Source organism: Cricetulus griseus, chromosome 2 (genome assembly GCF_003668045.3).
Source record: "Cricetulus griseus strain 17A/GY chromosome 2, alternate assembly CriGri-PICRH-1.0, whole genome shotgun sequence".
NCBI classification, from domain to species: Eukaryota; Metazoa; Chordata; class Mammalia; order Rodentia; family Cricetidae; genus Cricetulus; species Cricetulus griseus.
In genome coordinates, this window is record NC_048595.1 from 357231402 (window position 1) to 357253256 (window position 21855).

Consider the following 21855-nt stretch of genomic DNA (forward strand, 5'->3'; position numbering starts at 1 on the left):
TAGAAACTCAGATAGGCAATGCTACCCAGAAACTAGATGCAAAGGTGCAAAATACCCAGGATAGGGTTGAAGAATTGGACAATGACATTCAATCAATAATTGAAGCATCTAAGATAGCAGATCACAAATTTGAGTCTAGATTAGAATGTTTGGAAGATAATTATAGTACAGGGCTGATAGATTACATAGGTCCATGTGGTCGATTGCTGAGGACTCAAAATCAGCAAATCATGACCTGGAATCTAGACTCCAGTACCTAGAAGGCAGTTTCCATGCTATCCAGATGCTGCCTAAGGATTATCATATTAAATTCCTAGGAAAAGGTGTAGAGGAGCAGTTTACAGGTTCATGATTATGCTTGGAATCTTTTATGATTAAGGAGATTGAAACTTTTCATAAGGATGTCATTACTAAGCTTAAAGATCGTTGGGATGCCTCAGAGGCAGAATCACTCCTATCTGAGGCACCTACTCCACCAAGGAATCATGACTATTCCTCTAAGGTTGTTACTCGTACATGATTAGTGTACCCAGCTACCATGGTAGAAAAGCTAGCTTCTAGGAAACATCCTGATGGACAGATGGCTTATGAATGGCAACCTATACAGCTGAAGGATCTTAAGAATATTAAAGAATCAGTTGTCTCATATGGTCTCCATAGCCCATATGTAATACAGCTATTACATTCATGGGCAACCTTCATCAGGGTGACACCCACAGATTGGGAACAATTGGTAGCAGCTGTACTTGACAATTCATGCCAAATCCAGTGGAAGGCATTGGTGAGGGAAGAGGCAAAGCTCCTTGAGCGTTAGGGCATAAAGGAAGGTTTTGAAGTCCCTCTAGATAAGCTTCTTGGTCAGGGTATTTATGCTAACCCAGAGGCTCAGGCTGAATATGATGACGATATACTGTCCCTATGCAGGAAAGCAGCATTAAATGCCTGGGATAAGGTTCGTGAGCCAGGAGAATGCCTAGAAGCTTATACCAGAATAGAACAGGGACCTACAGAACAGTTCCAGGACTTCTTACAAAGGTTAACTAGGGCAGTAGAATTACAGGTAACAGATCCAGAAACAAGACAATCAATTATATATAAAATAGCTTATGAAAATCCAATATGCAAAAGAATACTTTTGCCTTTAAAGATCAGATCAGCTCCACTAGAAGAATGGGTTTTGTATGCAGCCAACATTGACTATCATGTGCAAGACACTGGAGCTTGGGTAGGAGAAGCCATCTCAAGAGGATTAAAAAGGCAACAGGAAATTAAAAGTTCTAGAGGTAAGGATGCAAGGGCTTGGGAAGGAGAAGCACCTTACAGAGGTCAACATAGGTACCAAGAGGCTAGAGGTTACTACTACTATGAACCAGAACCTTGGGTAGGAAGAGCCTTCCCCTGGAGACCACGAAGGTGCCAGGAACCTAGATGTTTCAACTGTGGTAAAATGGGACATACTAAGAGAAATTGTAGACAAACGAATTCTTACAATGCCTCATATGGAAGGCCACTGCCTTCTGGATTATGTAGAAGATGTAGTAAGGCAGACACTGGACCAATGAATGTAGGTCGACCAGGGACATGCAAGGAAACCCATTAAGGCCAGGAAACCCCGAAGGGGGACTCAAGAATGCCCCACTTCGAGAAAGGTTGGGTCATTCCAAGTAGCAGTGGGAGACAATCTCTCATAGGACAAATAGATAATTCTTTGCCTATTTGGAAAAATGATACTGCTCTAGATGGTAATTTGAATAGTGATGAAGAATCAAGCGTGAATGGACAAAATGAGAAACGCATATTTTGGCAATCTTCTATTAATGACAAAAGGCCTCAGTTGAAAGTGAAAATTAATAATAAAGTTATTTCTGGCTTAGTAGACACTGGGGCGGATGTAACTATTATTACCCAAAAGTCTTGGCCTCAGAAATGGCCTCTTAGAGAGGCAAATGTACAATTTTTAGGAATTGGGACTCTATCTAGAGTTCAACAGAGTGTTAACTCGGTGGTCTGCATTGGACCCGAAGGAAAGAAAGGGATACTGAAACCATACGTGGCAGATATAGCTATAAATCTCTGGGGTCATGTTCTCTTACAACAATGGAATACTCAGATTAATATTCCTCCAATGTCAGATACAAATTATGTACAATCTTTAGATAGTAGAAAGGATCTGGTATGATACTATGGAAAACGGTTACCAACCATCCATGCTGTACAGAAACTAGGTACAAATGATGGATCTTCAGAGGAGCCAAAGGCCCTGCCATAGAAGTGGCTTACAGATGAACAAGTTTGGGTAGGACAATGGCCTATGACCTCTGAGAAGCTAGAGGCTTTAGAAAAGTTAGTACAGGATCAGCTAGATGCTGGACATATAGAGGAATCTACCAGTCCTTGGAATTCTCCTGTATTAACAAATAGAAGACTTTTTGTTCAAAAAGAAGTCAGGAAAGTGGAGAATGCTGACAGACCAGAGTGGGATAAATAAGGTAATTCAACCAATGGGCTCTCTGCAACCTGGAATGTCATTACCTTCCTTTATACCTAAAGGATGGCCTATCATAGTCATTTATCTAAAAGACTGTTTTTTCACAGTACTGTTACAGGAAAATGATAGAGAAAATTTGCATTTACTGTACCAACTCTTAATAATTCACAGCCAGTTAGGAGATATCAGTGGAGAGTTTTGCTACAAGGAATGCTAAATAGTCCTATGTTGTATCAGCACTTTGTACAGTACGTTTGGAAATAATTCATAAGAAATTTTCACAATCTCTTGTTTATCATTACATGGATGACATTCTTTTATCAGATTCTAATAAGGAAACTTTGGAACATATGTTTGAAATGGTGAAGGAAGTTCTGCCTCATTGGGGGTTACAGATTACCCCAGAAAAGATACAAAGAGGAGATTCTATTAGCTATTTAGGTTCCAAGATAGACTTACAAAGAATCAGACCTCAAAAGGTACAAATTAGGAGAGATTGTTATCAAACTCTTAATTCTCTTCAGAAATTATTAGGGGAAATTTCTCAATTTCAGAAGATTATTGGTGTATAAGGACATGACTTAAAGCATTTAAAAATGGCCCTTAAAGATGATAAGGACTGAAACAGTCCTAGAATATTATCTGCTGAGGCAGAAAAAGAGTTACAATGGGTAGAAAGCAGAATATTGGATGCACATGTAGATTGGATAAACCTTAATTTAGACTGTATTCTGGTTATCTTGCCATCCAGAGAATACCCTTCTGGGATTCTGATGCAGAGGGAAGACACTATATTGGAGTGGATATTTCTGCCACATTAACAGAATAAAAAGATAAAGACATATATAGAAAAGATTTCTGAATTGATTTTAAAGGGCAAATTAAGACTTCGTCAACTGACTGGAAAAGATCCAACAGAAATTATAGTACCTTTAACTAATGAAGAAATTTTCTCCTTTTGGAAGGATAATGAATATTGGCAAATAGCTCTCACTGACTTTTTGGGAACAATTAGCAACAATTTTCCCAAAATTGACAGAATTCAATTTATAAAAAAGACAGTCTGGATTCTTCCACGTATTGTAAGGCAAACTCTCAGTTTTGGTGTTCTTACCTTCAACACTGATGCCAACAAATCAGGTAAGGCAGGTTATAAAGCAGGTGAGGTAAGTAAAGTAGTTCAAAGTCCATATACATATGTACAGAAGGCAGAATTATATGCAATTTACATGGTACTTATGGATTTTACTGAACCTCTTAATATAATTACTGATTCTCAATGTGCAGAGAGTCGCGTTACACAGACTCATTATCTTTCTTTTTATAACTCTCTCGAAAATATATATATATATATATATATATATATATATATTACACATATCAGATCCTATACAGGTCTGCCAGGCCCACTAGCACAAGGCAATGATGAGATTGATCGTTTATTAATTGGAAGTGTGCTAGAAGCCTCAGAATTTCATAAGAAACATCATGTAAATAGCAAAGATTTGAATAAGGACTTCTCCATCACTTGGCAACAAGCCAAGGAGATAGTGAGAAACTGTCCTACTTGTTCCTTTTATAATCAAATTCCATTGCCAGCAGGTTGTAATCCTAAGGGCATTCAGAGAAATGAGGTTTGGCAGATGGATGTCTTTCAATTTGCAGAATTTGGAAATTTGAAATATGTACATCACACTATAGACACATTCTCAGGGTTCCAATGTGCTACTGCTCTTAACTCAGAAAAAGCTGATTCTGTTACTACACACCTGCTAGAGTTGATGGCAGTTATGGGTATACCTGCACAAATAAAAACTGACAATGCTCCAGCATATGTCTCCACAAAATTAGAACAATTTTTCAAATATTATAACATAAAGCATGTTACTGTTATACCACACAATCCTACAAGACAATCAGTTGTTGAGAGATCTAATAGAAAGAACACTAAAGGAGATGCTCAACAAACAAGTTCGGAAGACTAAACCCCCCAAACATAGGTTGCATAATGTTTTATTAACACTAAACTTTCTTAATGCCAATGAAAGGACAAAGCTGCGGAAAGACACCAGACTACAGAAAAAAACTGCTGAACTGAATCAGCTGGTATACTTCAAAGATGTACTAACCTCTGTATGGAAACCAGGACATGTGTTATGTTGGGGTAGGGGTTTGCATTGGTTTCCACAGGAGAAGAAAAACTTTGGATACCATCAAAGTTGATCAAGATTCGAGTTGAAAAGGAAAAACCTTTTCGATGAAGACAAATGACAGGTATTCTACTAAGATATATTTTAAAAACTAAATAGAAACCTCCCAAAGGAAAGGGAAGTGTTTTGATTTTATCTTCACAGGAAAACTCATCTCCAGAAGGCAAAGGACACTCCATGGGTAGATACTTAAGAAGAGAAGGTAGCTCTAACCATCAAACAAAAGGAACATGCCATATGGTAAACTTTACAGCTGTCTCTCAGAGAACTCTATTTCTCTTTTTCTAGTCCCTAGTCAATTAAATCAATGCTGGGTTTAGAGGTGGATTCGGCTTTCCTACTCTAAAATCCAAGCATGTTATTTAACTAAACTTTAGAGTTCTGTATTGTATCAAGAAGCCAATTGATGTAATACAGAATAAAAGAAGAATTTGGGGACTATCTTTGTCTTTTCTTGGATCTTTCTTTCAATGTATGCACCCTCTCATAATTGTTATGCTCCCATGATTGCCTTTCACATCATGTGTACATACACAAGCAAACATTTCTCTGCTGTTTATGTTTGAGTCCCACACAACCAATGAAGACCTGCCTGACAGCAATCCCTAGACACCCCGGAAAGAAAATGGGCCATACCTTCTCGACTGCACTAGATCCAACTTGCTCCATTTCAACTGACACTCCTGCCAGAGCTTCAGGTACTGACTTCAATCAAGTTGAGGATTTCAATCGAGATCTTCAATCAAGCAAATCCCATCTAACATGGACTGGATACAATCCATGCAAGACTTTCACTATACTAACATTTTCTTCCTACAGGACCTCACAAGGCTATTGTTGTCCCATTTCAGCAGGAAGTAACTTGGAGGATGCTATGCCCCCTTTCCCCATTGTTGTCATTTAGGATACTGTATATACCTAGTTAGGGATAGCTTCCTATTGTTTATGGTTGGGATTGCAAGGAGGTGTTCAGGCTTGGACACCTCTTTCAGATAACTTTAGGATTTAGTTAAAATAGATAGTTAGGTTAAAATAGATAGCAGTTAAAGTAGATATCAATAGTTAAAATAGATAGCAGATTGTTGTGTCTTCTTATATTTCACCTTTATGATTGTTAATTTTGGATACTTTACACTGTTAAGCTTTAATCCTCTTTTAGACTAAAAGTGGAATTGTAGGGGAACCTGTAGCCACACCTGCTTAGGGGCTGGCTACTGTCTGCCTTACCATGCCTTTGAGGGCGTGGTCAGGGTGACATAGAGTGGGAGTCATTCAGTGGCTGGTCACTTTCAGTTTCACTTTTCAGCTTGCTGTACAGACTGCTGCCATGCTGGCTGGCTAGGTCGCTCTGTAAGTAAGGCTTTTCCCTATTAAATACCCTTATATTTCTACTTGGCTCCGTATTGGTAATTTCCCACTATAATGCTTTCTTTATCCCATTGTATAAATTTAGCTTCTTTGTTGAAAATCAGGTGTTTGTAGGTGTGTGAGTTAATATCAGGGTGTTTAACTCTATTACAGGGTCTACCTGTCTATTTTTGTGCCAATACCAAGCTGTTTTCAGGACTTTGGCTCTGTAATAGTGCTTGAAGTCAGGGATGCTTATGCTTCCAGAAGTTCCTTTATTGTACAGGGTTGTTTTGGCTATCCTGGGTCTTTTGTTTTTCCATATGAAGTTGAGAATTTTTCTTTCAAGATCTATGAAGAATTGTGCTGGGATTCTGATGGGGATTGCATTGAATCTGTAGATTGCTTTTGGCAAGATTGCCATTTTTACTATGTTGATCTTACCTATCCAAGAACATGGGAGATCCTTCAATTTTCTAGTATGTTCTTTAATTTCTTTTTTTAAAGACTCAAAATTCTTATGGTACAGGTCTTTCACTTTTTTAATTAGCATTACCCCAAGGTATTTTATGTTGTTTGTGGTAATTGTAAAGTATGATGTTTCTCTGATTTCTTTCTCCTTGATTGTATCCGCTGTATATGGTAGGGCTACTGATTTTTTCAGTTAATCTTGTATCCCGCCACTTTGCTGAAGGTGTTTATCAGCTGTAGGAGTTCCCTGGTACAGTTTTTTTCAGTCACTTATATAGACTATCATATCATCTGCAAACAGGGAAAGTTTGATTTCTTCCTTTCCAATTTGTATCCCCTTGATCTCCTTTTGTTGTCTTACTACTCTACCTAGAACTTCAAGGACAATATTGAAGAGGTATGGAGAGAGTGGACAGCCTTGTCTTGTCCCTGATTTTAGTGGAATTGTATTGAGTTTCTCTCCATTTAATTTCATGTTGGCTATTGGCTTGCTGTATATTACTTTCATTTATTGCTTAGATCATTAGTTGGAGTTATCCTTGTGGATTTCTGGGAATTTCCCTAGTGCCAGGTTTTTTGTTCAGCCTTTATGGCCCCCTCTATCAAGGTATCTCTTGGGGCTGCTGGCACTGGAACAAGTATTTATCCCTAGTGCATGAACAGGCTTTTGGAGCCCATTCCCTATGGAGGGATACCCTCCATACAAAGGGAGGGCCTTGGTCCTGCCACAAATGATATGAAACACTTTGAGGATACCCCATGGGAGGCCTCACCATCTCCAAGGATCAGATGGGGGAGTGAGGAGATGGTTGGGGGGAATGGGAGAATGGAAGAGGGAACTGGGATTGGTATGTAAAATAAGATTGTTTATAATTTAAATACAAGTCTAGCTATGTGTGGGAATAAGCTGTGGACTCAGTATCCTGGTGCCTGAGCCTTATCTCAGGCCTCAAATGTCTGAAGAAGTACCAGCATCCACTCCCCACTTTTGAAAGTTTCTCAGTGTCTGAATATAAGTATGTGGGGCTCTTTGGTGGAACTTCTCCTTCTAATGTGGGAACAGTCCACATCAACAATCCTAAAGACAGAATGTAACACACACTGGCTCAGGCATTTGTGTAACAAGCACCAAGGGAATCCATGAGAAGAAATGTGTATGCATTAGTGTGTGTGTGTGTGTGTGTGTGTGTCCATCTATCCATTTATATATGCATTGTACATTCATGTAGAGCTACATGAACATGGGTAGGAAGTTCATGACTAAGAGAAACACAAGTGGCATTTCAGACATCCCTTAACATCTCCTGTACACAGAGTTTGCCTTGTGTTCTGGATCTGTTGATGAACCCACTCCTTTCTTTCCTAAATGTTGCACCCCAACATATGTTCTATTGTCTGTGGACCCTGTCTCCTAAAGTCTTCTGAGACAACTGATGTGACAGAAAACTGTTAAACGTGCCTGACCAGTGACAGATGATTATAAAATCATCTTTCCTTTTAAGAATAAATGATTGTGATAAAAAATACCCAGAAAGTTTATTTCCACATAGAAGCAGGTGAGTCGGTGGGAAGAACATGGACTTTCTGTGGCGACTCTCAACTAGCCCCCAATGTGAGCAGCTTATTGTTCTCCATAGGACATGCATCATCTCCTGGCCACCTACCTGCCACAAATAAGGACACATCCTTTTTCCTTATTCTGGGAATTGTTAACATTGAAAAGTGTAAAAAAGTTAAAACTTCAAGATTTTACTCCTTTGTAAATGGCAATTAATTTTCACAGAATAAAAAAAAAGGAAATGGAATCCCAGGTGTTCTGTGAAGGTAACAATGTTTTTATAAACAGATAGTGATATATGTCTTTCTAGTAAGCTAATAGAAAACTACCCAGAATGCTCATCTAAGTTTGCACATAAGATCATGGATCATGTAGAGACACTGGAAAATAGCATGAAAGTATTCAAAAATGTTAAAATAGGACTGCCACATGATCCAGTGTCCCACCTCTGGGAGCATGCACAAAGGAAATGAAATCAGAGTATCAAAGATATCTCTGCTCTTCGGTATTTATTGGGGTACTACTCACTACATCCAAGATAGTGAATAACCAAAGTCACCTTTGATGAGAATACAGAAATTATCTTGCTCTCCCTCTTTTACTCCTCCTGTCTTCTCTCTTACACACACACACACACACACACACACACACACACACACAGAGAGAGAGAGAGAGAGAGAGAGAGAGAGAGAGAGAGAGAGAAAGAGAGAGAGAGGAGAGAAAGAGAGAGGCATATTATTCAAAGATGGAAATTTTCCAGTTGTGACCACACATATGAAATTGGAAGAGCATATGAAATGTGAAATAACCCAGATACAAACAGACAAACTCTGCAGAATCTCACTCATATATGCGGAATCTAAAATAGTCAAGCCCACAGAAGCAGGGTAGGATTATAGTTAGTTATATCTGAGGTGGGAGCATGAAGTTCAAGTACAAACTGTCTGCAATGCTAGATAAAAGCATTCTGAATCCTGTGTGAAGCTACAGTATAGTTACTGTGTATGCCTTAAATGTACCAAGAGACAGATCATAAGTACCTATCTACACACACACACACACACACACACACACACACACACACACACACACACCACTAAGGAAAGAAGAGAGAATGGTAGGCATGTACAATGATTGTTAGGTTAATTGGCTTTACTGTGATGATTATTTTATAATGTATTCATACTTTATATGATAAGTTGTTCATAACACACACACAATGGTGCTGGAGATGTAATTGATTGACTTACTCTTGTTAGGCAAGTAGTCTAATACTAAACTATACTCCAATCCACAATTATAATGTGTTAATTATAACTTAACAAAGATGGGCAGGAACTGGTAATGAGAACATCTATCTCTCTAAATTGCGGTTAAAGAGAGTGTAGTTTACACAAAGATGCCTGAGGTCATCAAGGCATTTAGCTCTTGCACCAGTTATAATCACATCATTACTAAGTGCGAAGACATCCCCTGTGGAATAGTTTTTACTTTCTTGTTTTACATCAATGAGCTTTTAGCCCCATAAGTTCAAATATGAGGAACAATCAGGCGATACTTATGACATTAGGATTATTGTGGATGCTCAGACCACTATGGAGAGACAGGAGAAAAGCTTCTCCCATCCTCCTCCCTTCCTTATTTCATATTTTGCAAGCAATTTGGTTTTGTATACAGAAGATTGGTGTATGTGCACATATATGTGTTTGGGTGCACACGCCCAGGTACTCAGCATCCAGAGGAGGATGTTGGGTATCCTGCTCTACCACTCTGTGCCTTTTTCTTTTGAGACAGGGTCCTTACTGGACCTGGGGCTTACCATGTTGACTAGCCTGAATGACTGGCAATCAACCTGTCTGTTCCTCTCTTAAGCCATCAATACTGGAGTTGTAGGTTCACCCATGCCTGGCTTCTTTTAGGGATTATAATAGTAAATATTTTCCCTTCCCCTTTTCTCACCTCAATCGTCGAGTGTATGTCATTTGCTCTAAATGGCTTCCTTTCCACAATTGTTTAAACACACACACACACACACACACACACACACACACACACACACACACACACACAAATACAACCTGTTCAGTCTGTATAATGTTGCTCATATGTAGGGCTGACCATTAGTTGAATAACCAATTGGTATGCTCTTCTCTGACTTTCTGTATCAGCGATGGAGATTTTAATTTATTTCCTCATGCTTGCCCAAGTGTTCTTACCCACTAAACAATCTCTTCAGACCCAAACACACAAGAGATTTTAAGAAGAAACTGGCACAAGAAAACCAAGACAAAGGAAACATAAAACAAAAACAAAACAAAATTGAGAATGCAGAGGGATGAACAGCAAGGAGAAAAAAATGTAAGTACAGATATCTACAAAAGAACTGTCCTGTCTGAGGCCTTAATATCCAAAAAGGAGAAAGTATAGTGAGTGGATGCATTTAATTTAACATATCTGTTTATAACTTCAAAATCATACAGGGTTTCCTTAAGTTTGCAAGACATATGCACATTCTGATTCTTTGGTCAAGTTATACTCTGTTGAAGTTCTCAACTACTCATGAGACAGCATGTAGCTTAAATTGTCCTATTTAAGGGAAAGACACTGATTAGGTCTTTTTTTCCCCTCATTTGTATTTTCATTTTTTGGTGGGGGCAGGGTTTCTCTGTGTAGCTTTGGAGCTTGTCCTGAAATCATGCTGTAGACCAGGCTGGCCTTGAATTCACAGAGATCTACCTGCCTCTGCCAAGTGCTGGGATTAAAGGTGTGTGCCACCATCGCCTGGCTTGTATTTGCATTTTTTGATGAATGTGTTCAGTATCATCAAATATTGTAGGTCTAATGCTGTATGCTATTAGACAATAGAAGAGGGGAGAACAGCTTGTCTTATCCTTCACAATGACCACAAAGCATGCAACACTGTAGTCTTTCTCCTGTTGTTTCTTTTAGCCTGTTCATAATTGTTTTTCAAGCCATCCTGGTTGCTGTAATTGAATATAATTTAAGTATGCTCATCCCACCACTACCTCCCCCCAAAAAACTGAGAAAAACAGAAATAAAACAAAAGCCTCCTCAATTTAGAGGCTAGAGGAGCAATGAGAACTAAGGTAATATTTAAGAACAATTTAATTTAAATATTGAACCAGTAACTGTGTAAAAAATATTCAACATCCCTGGCCATTAAGGAAATGAAAATTAAGCCTACTTTGAGATTCTATCTCATCCCACTCAGAGTGGCTGTCATCAAAACAGAGGACAACAGATGTTACTGAGGGTACAGGAGAAGAGAAACCCTCATTCACTGCTGGTAGGAGTACAAACTAGTACAGCCATTATAGAAACCAGTACTGGTTTCTAAAACAAAACAAAACAAAACAAAACCAGAACTACCTTGTGACCCATACACACCACTTCTGGATGTATACCCCATGTTCTCCCTACATTGTCACAGAGGCACCTGCATGCTTGCTCACTGTTGCTGCACTTGGAACAGCAATGAAATGAAGCCAGTTTACATGCCCATTAACGGATGGACAGACAGTGATAATGGTGTGTAAATAAACAATGGTATTTTACTCAGCTGCGAAGAAGAGTGAAATTATGAAACTGACACCAGGAAAAAAAAAAAAACGGGAAAGTTATTATACTGGGTGAGGTGACTCCAAATTAGAATTTTAAAAAAGCCCTTTCTCATATTCAAAGTCTAATTTGTAACATATATAAGAGTGTATACAAATGGGAGTAAATGTGAGTAAAGCCTCAGAAAAAGACAGAAAAGAGAACAAGGGATGGTAAAAGGAGATGCCGGGGAAAGGAAGGGCAAAAGGACACATTTGACAAGGAGACTGGGGAGAGGGTATGGGGTGTGGAGGGGGGCATGGAACTGGGGGAGAGGAAAATCAGCTGAAGATGCCATAATTATTCCTAATACCTTGTATGTTAATTTAAAAATATTTTACTTTTTTCTTTTCTGTTTTTAGAAGAAAAGGAGATGGTGGAGCGTTACAGTTATCCTTGAGATAAGTGAGGGAGAGGTGTCCCTTGCAGGGCGTCAGCATGAAAGCAAGTTGCTATAAAGCCTGACTTGGTGCCCTGATCTCTCACAGGCTTGTCTGTTTGGAGATGAGTGGCTTTGTTCTCCACAGACCCACCATCTGCCAGGCTATGGAGCCCTCACAAGGAGGGCTCTAAGTCGTTTCTCAATTTTTTAATTAAGTCTCTTTTCTCTGTGAAGCTAGCCTGTCTGAGAGATTTCACCGTGATGAAATAGACTAGTGCTCTAGTTGTCACAATGTTTCAGTGAGGTCTAAGTCAAGGAATGAATATGCTCCTAGCACGTCTACTCCTCTATCACACCTTCTGTGTGCAGAATGTCACATGGAATCCACTGCACAGATTATAATGTATTAGTGATTAAATCTGAGTTACCGAGAATGCATCAAGGAAAGAAATTAAAGCACCTTCCTTGCAGTCATTTAACGGTGATGTCCAGGATTGAATTATCTACATTATGCTCCCTGTGACTTCTGTTCTCTGTCTGTCTGTTCTGGGAGTCTGAATTTGTGCCTGCCTGAAGGCTGCCTTTTGAATCTGTTGGGCGCTGTATCTGGGTGTGTCTCTGTGTGTTTTATGAACTCTGTGTGGCTGGTGTGTATATGTGCCACATGTATCTATGTGGGTGAGTGCTGCCTGTCTTGTGACTGATTTCAGCTATCTTCTCTAATAAAAGGATTCACTCTATTTATTGAACAACATAGAAAACGTCACATGGGGAAAGAAATCGTTAACACAGTTTTGCAAAGGCTTAAGTCACTGCCTTCATTTGATCTTGATCGCAGCTGTCCCAGTGGTGTTTTGGTAAACACCACTGTTTATCAAACGATATTCATAAATGGTGGCTTTCAACCTTTATGGTAGATTTTAGAAAGTTGCTTTTAACTTCTGTATTTACTACTTTCAGCAAATGGTACACATGCATTATCTCGATCAAGGACATGGAAGGGTACATAATTAAGATTGCAGCTATGCATTTACTTAGGTTGTGAAAATTGATTACCTGAGAAATCCAAGACAAGTAATGTTGATTGTTACATTTCCCCCTAAAGACAGGTTAAACGGAGTGTGAGTATACAGTAGGCCCTCAGTCTTAAGTGACTTCAACATGTATTATTAACTCTGACTAGTGGGCTTCAGCAAAAGTTCCAATCTCTTTGAATGTATTTTCATGATATTGTATAGCCACAATCCATAGCATTTCTTTTGGAATACCACTGGCCTTCAAAGATCTGTATGTGTTGTCTCCTCATTGGACCATGACCTCTCCTCTGCTCCTCCTAGTTTTTGCTACCTTCTCTGGATGCTGGTGCTGAAACTCAGAGGGAACAATGGCTCTCAGGCTACTCAGTGTGTTCACTTTTTCTGCCATTGGCATTTACTCCCATGCTGGACCAGATGGAAGCAGACCAGAGAGTGAAGCAAGAATGGGTTTAAAGGGTTTCAGCTAAGTCTTTGGGAAGCGCTTTATCTGATTTCACTTTTCCTCTGGGGTCTTTTCTGCTCCAACTCTCAGAGCTACATGAATGGAAATTCAACTTAGGAAGCTGGTAGCAGGCAACTGGAAGGGGTGAATCCCCATTTCTGTGCCCCTGAGGTAGCTTTGGATAACATCCAAATTCTGATAGTGCTTTAGCCAGATTTCAGTGAATTTTGGTAAAGATGATCAGGTGGCCAGATAGGGAAACCCTCTTCCCTTTTTAGCATGGGATATGCCAGCACTTAGCACAATCTAGTAGATCAAAGAAGAAGAAGAAGAAGCAACAGAAGAAAATGTGACAGAATATGTTTAACTCCCTTTTGCAAAGAAAGTTTATGTTCCATGAAAAAGAACAGCGACATTTTGAAATTGCTTGTATTTTGGCAAGCCACCCATGTTGATTTCAATGCAGGATAATGATGAATGAGAAGGTGAAGAGTAGGTCATCAAGTAATGCTAAATAGTAAGATCCCTAGCTGCTATTAGGTTTGTAATTTTCTATTTCAAGGGATCTTATGAAAATACATTTTGATAGCATCATGCTGGATGAAATTCTGAGATTTTTCTAGAAAGAGGAAAGCATCCCTTACAAAGAGTCAGTCACTGCACACGTACTACATCAATTAAAGACTTTAATGCAGCTTTAGCTTTTTATTTTAAGACAGAAACTTTGGCTGGCAACATGGTTCAGCAGACAAAGGGGTGTGACAAACTAACTTTAATTCCCAGGACCCACGTATTGAAAGGAGAGAACCAACTCCTTCAAGTTGTTCCCTAACTTCAATTGTACCATGGTATTCACCCCCCCACACACACAAACACACAGACAAATATGAAAACATAAAAGAAAAAAAGCTAAAGATTTCAGTAGACAAGCTTGAAACTTGCAGCACCATTTATTTAAAAAAAAAAAACATGCTTCAGGAGTGGGCAATGGTGATGCATGCCTTTAATCACAGCACTTGGGAGGCAGAAGCAGGCAGATCTCTGTGAGTTCAAGCCAGTCTGGTCTACAGAGCAAGTTCTAGAATAACCAGAGCTACACAGAGAGACCCTTCTGGAAAAACCAATATATGCACTTTGAGTGTGTATAACATATAAATATAAGGCAGAGACATAAGGACAAAGCAAAAATGAGAAGAAAGAGCACAACAGATTTCTGTGAAATGGGAAACAGATTTCTATAGATTATGACACACAGAAAGCTCAATGTGGTGCTGTTTCTGGGGCCTGTGCTGTGAGTCAGTAGCAGCTTCTGTGGTATTAATTTGTGAGCATCTGTTCACACATCTTAACTTGACATACCCCTAAAGAAACGACTTGTCCCTCCTCCACCGGCCTGATCCCTACCGAGGTCAGTATATGCTCTGCTCCTATCCTGTTCCTATCCAACTTCTCATTCACACCGGATCTCTCTGGGCCTGTACCTGCTTAGAGTGAATTCGCCCAGGCAGGGAGAAGCTCCCTGAGTCTGGCAACACCTCACTGTTCCTTCCCCCTCTGCCACTAGCCTGACCTCTACCTAGGTGAGTGTACCCTCTGCTCCTGCCCTACTACTACCAAACTTCCCATTGGCCCGGATCTCTCTGGGCCTGGGCCTGGGCCTGCTTAGAGTGGACCCGCTTGGGCAGGGAGGAGCTCCCTGAGTCTGGAAACACCTCACTCTTCCTTCCTCTTTCCACTGCCGGCCCAAACCTTACCGAGGGAGGAGACTACCAGGAGAGGCAAGACCATCCAGAGCTGCAGACATTGAAGTCTTGGCCCACACACACCACTATGTGACAAGAGCAGATAGAGAGACCCCACGTGCACCCACTGGAAGAAGAGATGGGAAGAAGAAAGAATAAGAACACACTCAACAACAGAAAGACCAATATGACAGCACCAGAATCTAGGGACTCCATATCAGCAAGATCTGAAATGCCCAACATAGAGAATGAAGAAGAGATGGACCTCAAAAATTATCTTAAGAAGATGAAAGAGACCTTTAAAGAGCAAACAAGAAAATTCCTTAAAGAAATAGAAGAAAAAACAAGCAAAAATTACATGAAATGGAGGAAAAGACAAACCAAAAAATTCAAGAAATAAACAAATCTCTTAAAGAATCTAATGAAAGCCAAGAAAAAACAACTAAACAAGTGAAGGAAGAACTCGAAACAGTTCAAGGCATGAAAGCTGAAATAGAAACAATAAAGAAAACACAGAATAAGGCGATGATGGAAATAGAAAGGCTGGATAAAAGATCAGGAACTAAATATGTGAGTATAACCAATAGAATTCAAGAGATGGAAGAGAGAAGCTCAGTTGTTGAAGACTCACTAGAGGATATACGGTCATCGACCAAAGAAAATCTCAAGTCCAACAAATCCCTAACACAAAATATCCAGAAGATATGGGACACCGTGAAAAGGCTGAACCTAGGAATAATAGGTATAGAAGAAGGTGAAGAAGTACAGCTCAAAGGTACAGAAAACATATTCAACAAAATCATAGAAGAAAACTTCCCCAACCTACAGAAGGATATGCCTATGAAAGTACAAGAAGCTTACAGAACACCAAACAGACTGGACCACAAAAAGAAGTCCTCTCGACACATAATAATCAAAACACCAAACCTACAGAATAAAGAGAAAATATTAAGATTAGTAAAAGAAAAAGGCCAAGTAACATATAAAGGCAGACCTATCAGAATCACTCAATGGAAACTTTGAAAGCCAAAAGGTCCTGGATAGATATCCTACAAACACTAAGGGAGCATGGATGCCAACCTAGACTACTGTATCCAGCAAAACTTTCAATCACTATAGATGGAGAAAACAAGATATTCCATGACAAAAACAGACTTAAAAAATACATATCCACAAATCCAGCACTACAGAAAGTTCTGGAAGGAAAACTCCAACCCAAGGAAGATAACTACACTCACAAAAACATAGGCATTAGATAATCCAATTTTACCAAACACAAAAAGAAACAGGAGGGCAAAATCCACACACAATGACAACACCAACAATGAATCCAAGAAGCAACAATCAATGGACATTAATATCCCTCAATGTCAATGGTCTTAACCTGCATATAAAATGATACAGGCTAACAGAATGGATACAAAGACAGAATCCATCCTTCTGCTGTATACAAGAAACACACCTCAACTTCAAAGACAGGCATTACCTCAGAGTAAAGGGATGGGAAAATATTTTCCGATCAAATGGGCCCAAGAAACAAGTTGGTATAGCAATCCTAATATCTACCAAATTAGACTTCAAACTAAAATCAATCAAAAGATATGAAGAAGGGCATTTCATACTCATCACACACAAGAAAAGTCCATCAAGATGAAGTCTCAATCCTGAACATCTATGCCCCAAATACAAAGGCACCCACATTTGTAAAAGAAACTAAAGCTTAAACCACACATAAAACCACACACACTTATAGTAGGAGACTTCAACACCCTGCTTTCACCACTAGATAGGACCACCAGGCAGAAACTTAACAAAGAAACAAAGGATCGAACAGAAGTTATGATCCAACTGGGTTTAACAGATATCTATAGAAATTCCATCCAAACACAAAAGAATATACCTTCTTCTCAGCACCACATGGAACCTTCTCTAAAATTGACCACATAGTTGGCAGCAAAACAAACCTCCACAGTTACAAAAGAATTGAAATAACCCCCTTATCTTATCAGATCACCATGCTTTAAAGCTAGAATTCAACAGCAATGCAAATTGCAGAAAACCTACAAACTCGTAGAAATTGAATAACACCCAATTGCAGCATTCCTGGGTTGAGGAAGAAATAAAAAAAAAGAAATTAAAGACTTCCTACAATTTAATGAGAATGTAGACACAACATACCCAAACTTATGGGACACTCTGAAAGCAGTGCGAAGAGGAACGTTCAATCACTATGTGCACACATGAAGAAACTGGAGAAAAGTCACATTAGAGAATTGACAGAACTGAAAGCATTAGAGCAAAAATGAAGCAAACTCACCAAGGAGGAGTAGATGCCAGGAAATAATCAACCTGAGAGCTGAAATCAATAAAGTAGAAACTAGGAAAACATTACAAAGAATCAATGAAACAAAGAGTTGGTTCTTGGAGAAGATCAACAAGATAGACAAACCTCTAGCCAAACTAACCAAAAGGCAGAGCGAGAGCATGCAAATAAACAAAATCAGAATGAAAAGGGGGATACAACAACAGACACTGAGGAAATCCAGAGAATCTTCAGGTCATACATTGAAAACCTGTACTCCACAAAATTAAAAAATCTAAAGGAAATGGACAATTATCTGGATAGATATCACTTACAAAAATTAAACCAAGAACAGATAAGCAGTTTAAATCGACCTATAACCCCTAATGAAATAGAAGCAATCATCAAAAGCCTCCCAAGCAAAAAAAGCCCAGAGCCAGATGGCTTCACTGCAGAATTCTACCAGAAATTCAAACAAGAGATAATACCAGTACTCCTCAAATTGTTCCACACAATAGAAGCAGAAGGGGCATTGCCAAACTCTTTTTACGAGGCTATAATCACTTTGATACCCAAGCCACACAAAGATACAACTAAAAAAAGAGAACTACAGACCAATATCCCTCATGAACATCAATGCAAAGTACTCAACAATATATTGGCGAATTGAATCCAAGAACACATCAGAAAAATCATCCACCATGATCAAGTCGGCTTCATCCCAGGGATGCAAAGATAGTTCAACATATGAAAATCCATCAATATAATCTACCATATAAACAAACTGAAAAAGAAAAACCACATGATCATCTCACTAGATGCTGAAAAAGCCTTTGACAAAATCCAACATCCTTTCATGATAAAGATCTCGGAGACAACAGGAATAACAGGAACATATCTAAACATGATAAAAGCAATATACACCAAACCAATAGCCAACATCAAACTAAATGGAGAGAAACTCAATGTGATTCCTCTAAACTCAGGAACAAGACAAGGCTGTCCATTCTCTCCATACCTCTTCAATATTGTACTTGAAGTTCTAGCTAGAACAATAAGACAAGAAAAGGAGATCAAAGGGATACAAATTGGAAAGGAAGAAGTCAGACTTTTACTATTTGCAGATGATATGATTGTCTACATAAGTGACCTGAAAAACTCTACCAGGGAACTCCTACAGCTGATAAACACCTTCAGCAAAGTTACAGGATACAAAATTAACCAATAAATAAATAAATAAATCAGTAGCCCTACTATATGCAGATGACAAATTCAATGAGAAAGAAATCAGGGAAACATCACCTTTCACAATATCCACAAGCAACATAAAATATCTTGGGGTAACACTAACCAAAAAAGTGAAAGACCTGTACAGTAAATCTTTGAGTCTTTAAAGAAAGAAGTTAAAGAAGATACCAGAAAATGGAAAGATCTCCCATGCTCTTGGATGGGTAGAATCAACATAGTAGAAATGTCAATCTTGCCAATAGTAATCTACAGATTCAATGCAATCCCGATCAAAATCCCAACACAGTTCTTCACAGACCTTGAAAGAACAATATGCAGCTTTATATGGAAAAACAAAAAATCCAGGATAGCCAAAACAACTCTGTACAATAAAGGATTTTCTGGAGGCATCACCATCCCTGACTTCAAGCTCTATGTTAGAGCCATAGTTTGAAAATAGCTTGGTATTGGCACAAAAATAGACAGATAGACCAATGGAATCGAACACCTTATTTTTGACAAAGATGCTTAATCTATACAATGGAAAAAAGATAGCATCTTCAACAAATGGTGCTGGCACAATTGGATTCGGACATGCAGAAGATTGCAGATAGATCCAAATCTGTTACCATGCACAAAACTTAAGTGCAAATGGATCAAAGATCTCAACATAAATCCAGCCACACTGAATCCTAAGAAGAGAAAGTGGAAGATACCCTTGAACGAATTGGCACAGGAGACAGCTTCCTGAACATTACAGCAGTCACACAGACATTGAGATCTGCAATTAATAAATGGGACCTCCTGAAACTGAGAAGTATCTTTAATGCAAAGGACACAGTCAGTAATTGACAGCCCACAGAATGGGAAAAGATCTTCACCAACCCCACTTTCTTTCATCCACTGTGGGTGAATGAACCCTTAGGTGATGGGCCTGATGGAAGGAAGTCGGGTTCGTAGGAGCATGCTTTTTAAGCTAATAAGTGGCCCAGACTGTTACAATGTCTTTTTGCCTCCCAGAATGCCATGACAGGAACAGACCGGTTCTACTCTGTCTTCTCCCATGTCACACTGTATGGCCCCAGGCCCAGAGGTGAAGAGACAGAGAACTACAGACTGATATCACTGAAGCTGTCAGCCAATTAAACTGTGCTTCTTTCTAAATCAGTTTATCACAGGTGTTCCTCACATTGACACAAACTGAACACACTCCTGATTTTCTGAAAGTCCTTTTTTTTTTGTAAGAAATTGAAGCTAATTTACTAAAATCCTACTTAAGGAATCTGGTTTCAGAGCTTGAATTTTTGAATTGAGAAACAGATCATAATGAGGTTCAATAATACAGCTAGATGAGTAAAGGTGTATCCCTGCACACATGGAATAAGAAGGATCCCAATTCCTACAAATTATTCTCTGACCCCCATCCATGATCTGTGGAATGTGCATTCTCCCCCAATAAACAAAATGCAATTAAAAAATAACAATAGATCACCCGGGTATTGGTGGCACACACCTTTAATCCCAGCAATTGGGAGGCAGAGGCAGGCGGATCACTGTGAGTTTGAGGCCAGCCTAGTCTCCAGAGGGAGTGCCAGGATAGGCTCCAAAGCTACACCGAGAAACCCTGTCTCGAAAAACCAAAAACCAAACCAAACCAAAACAAAACAAAACAAAACAATAGATCATAGATTAGGCAACTTTTGGGTGAACAGTATTTCACATAGTCTGATTTAATTTGATTTCTCTCTCTCTTGTCAACAGAAGATAGACTGAGTGAAAAAGAGAGAAGGACAAATTCTCCATATGGTAGGAGAGCCATAAGGGAATGTGAGTCTTTGCGTTTAATGTCTTAAAAAAACAGCATTCAGTATGCCCAAACTGTGATGCCATCAACATACTCAATGACCTAAAAAGTGTAACATTTTTATTTGTAAAGATTGTACATATGTCTCCTCTATGGTTCCTTTCTTACTCTGAATGCTTAAGACATTTTGGTTTTTTAGAGATGGAGAAACATACCCACTTACGATAAGATAGCAAATATGTGCAGTCATTTTTCCACCACGAATTCATTATTTGTTGGAAATACCTTAGATTTCATTTATTGCAGGAGCTTAGAATAATCATTCCCAGTACATCTATTGTGGCTTGGAAACCAAAGAAGATATGCATGTGGTCTTTTACAGCACATTTAGTTTTGAAGATTTTCAAGATTTAATGTGTTCACTGACATTCCTTTTTCAACTTCATTCAATTCCACACAAGTTGCCCCGTTGGGAGAACATAATTAGGCCTCTGTCATAGCTTAGAAATTAGTGGTGCAAGGCAAGGATGGCTCAGAACAGTCTGAAGAGAAAATCAAGGAGAGGGCTCAACTGAGATATTTCACTTCTAGATGTGTGCATTCCCATTGATGGCTTTGTGGACATTTTTCTGAATAAGTAAACTGTACTGTGATATGGTACACAATGTGCCCTGTGGTTTTAGCTGTAGGTTACCTTGGTATAGAAAGTAAAAACAGAAAAAAATAGGATTATCTTTTGAAGGAAGGCCACTAGGGGATAATTTACTATTGATTTTATTTTATAATAAAATGTGCTGAAATACACATAGTATAAAATTTACCATCCTGGTCATCTTTAAGCGTGCAGTTCTGTAGCACTAAGTGCATCCATATTCCTGTGAAACCCACACCACTATCCATCTGCAGAACTCATTTCATCTTGCAAACCTGAAATTCTATACCCATTAAACAGTAACTCTCCATTTTCCTCTCTTTCCAGACCCTGGCAGCCACCATTCTACTTTCTAGTTTTATGATTTTTGACTACTCTAAGTACCTCATATAAAAGAAATTATATAGTATTTGTCATTTTGTAGCTGGCTTATTTCACATATCATAAGTTCCTTAAAGTTGTTTCATGTTATAGCACAGTTCAGCATTGTATTCTGTCATAAGGAAGAATAATATTCCATTGTAGGTAGAGGCTACATTTTGGTTATTCATTCACACATTGATGGGTATTTGGAT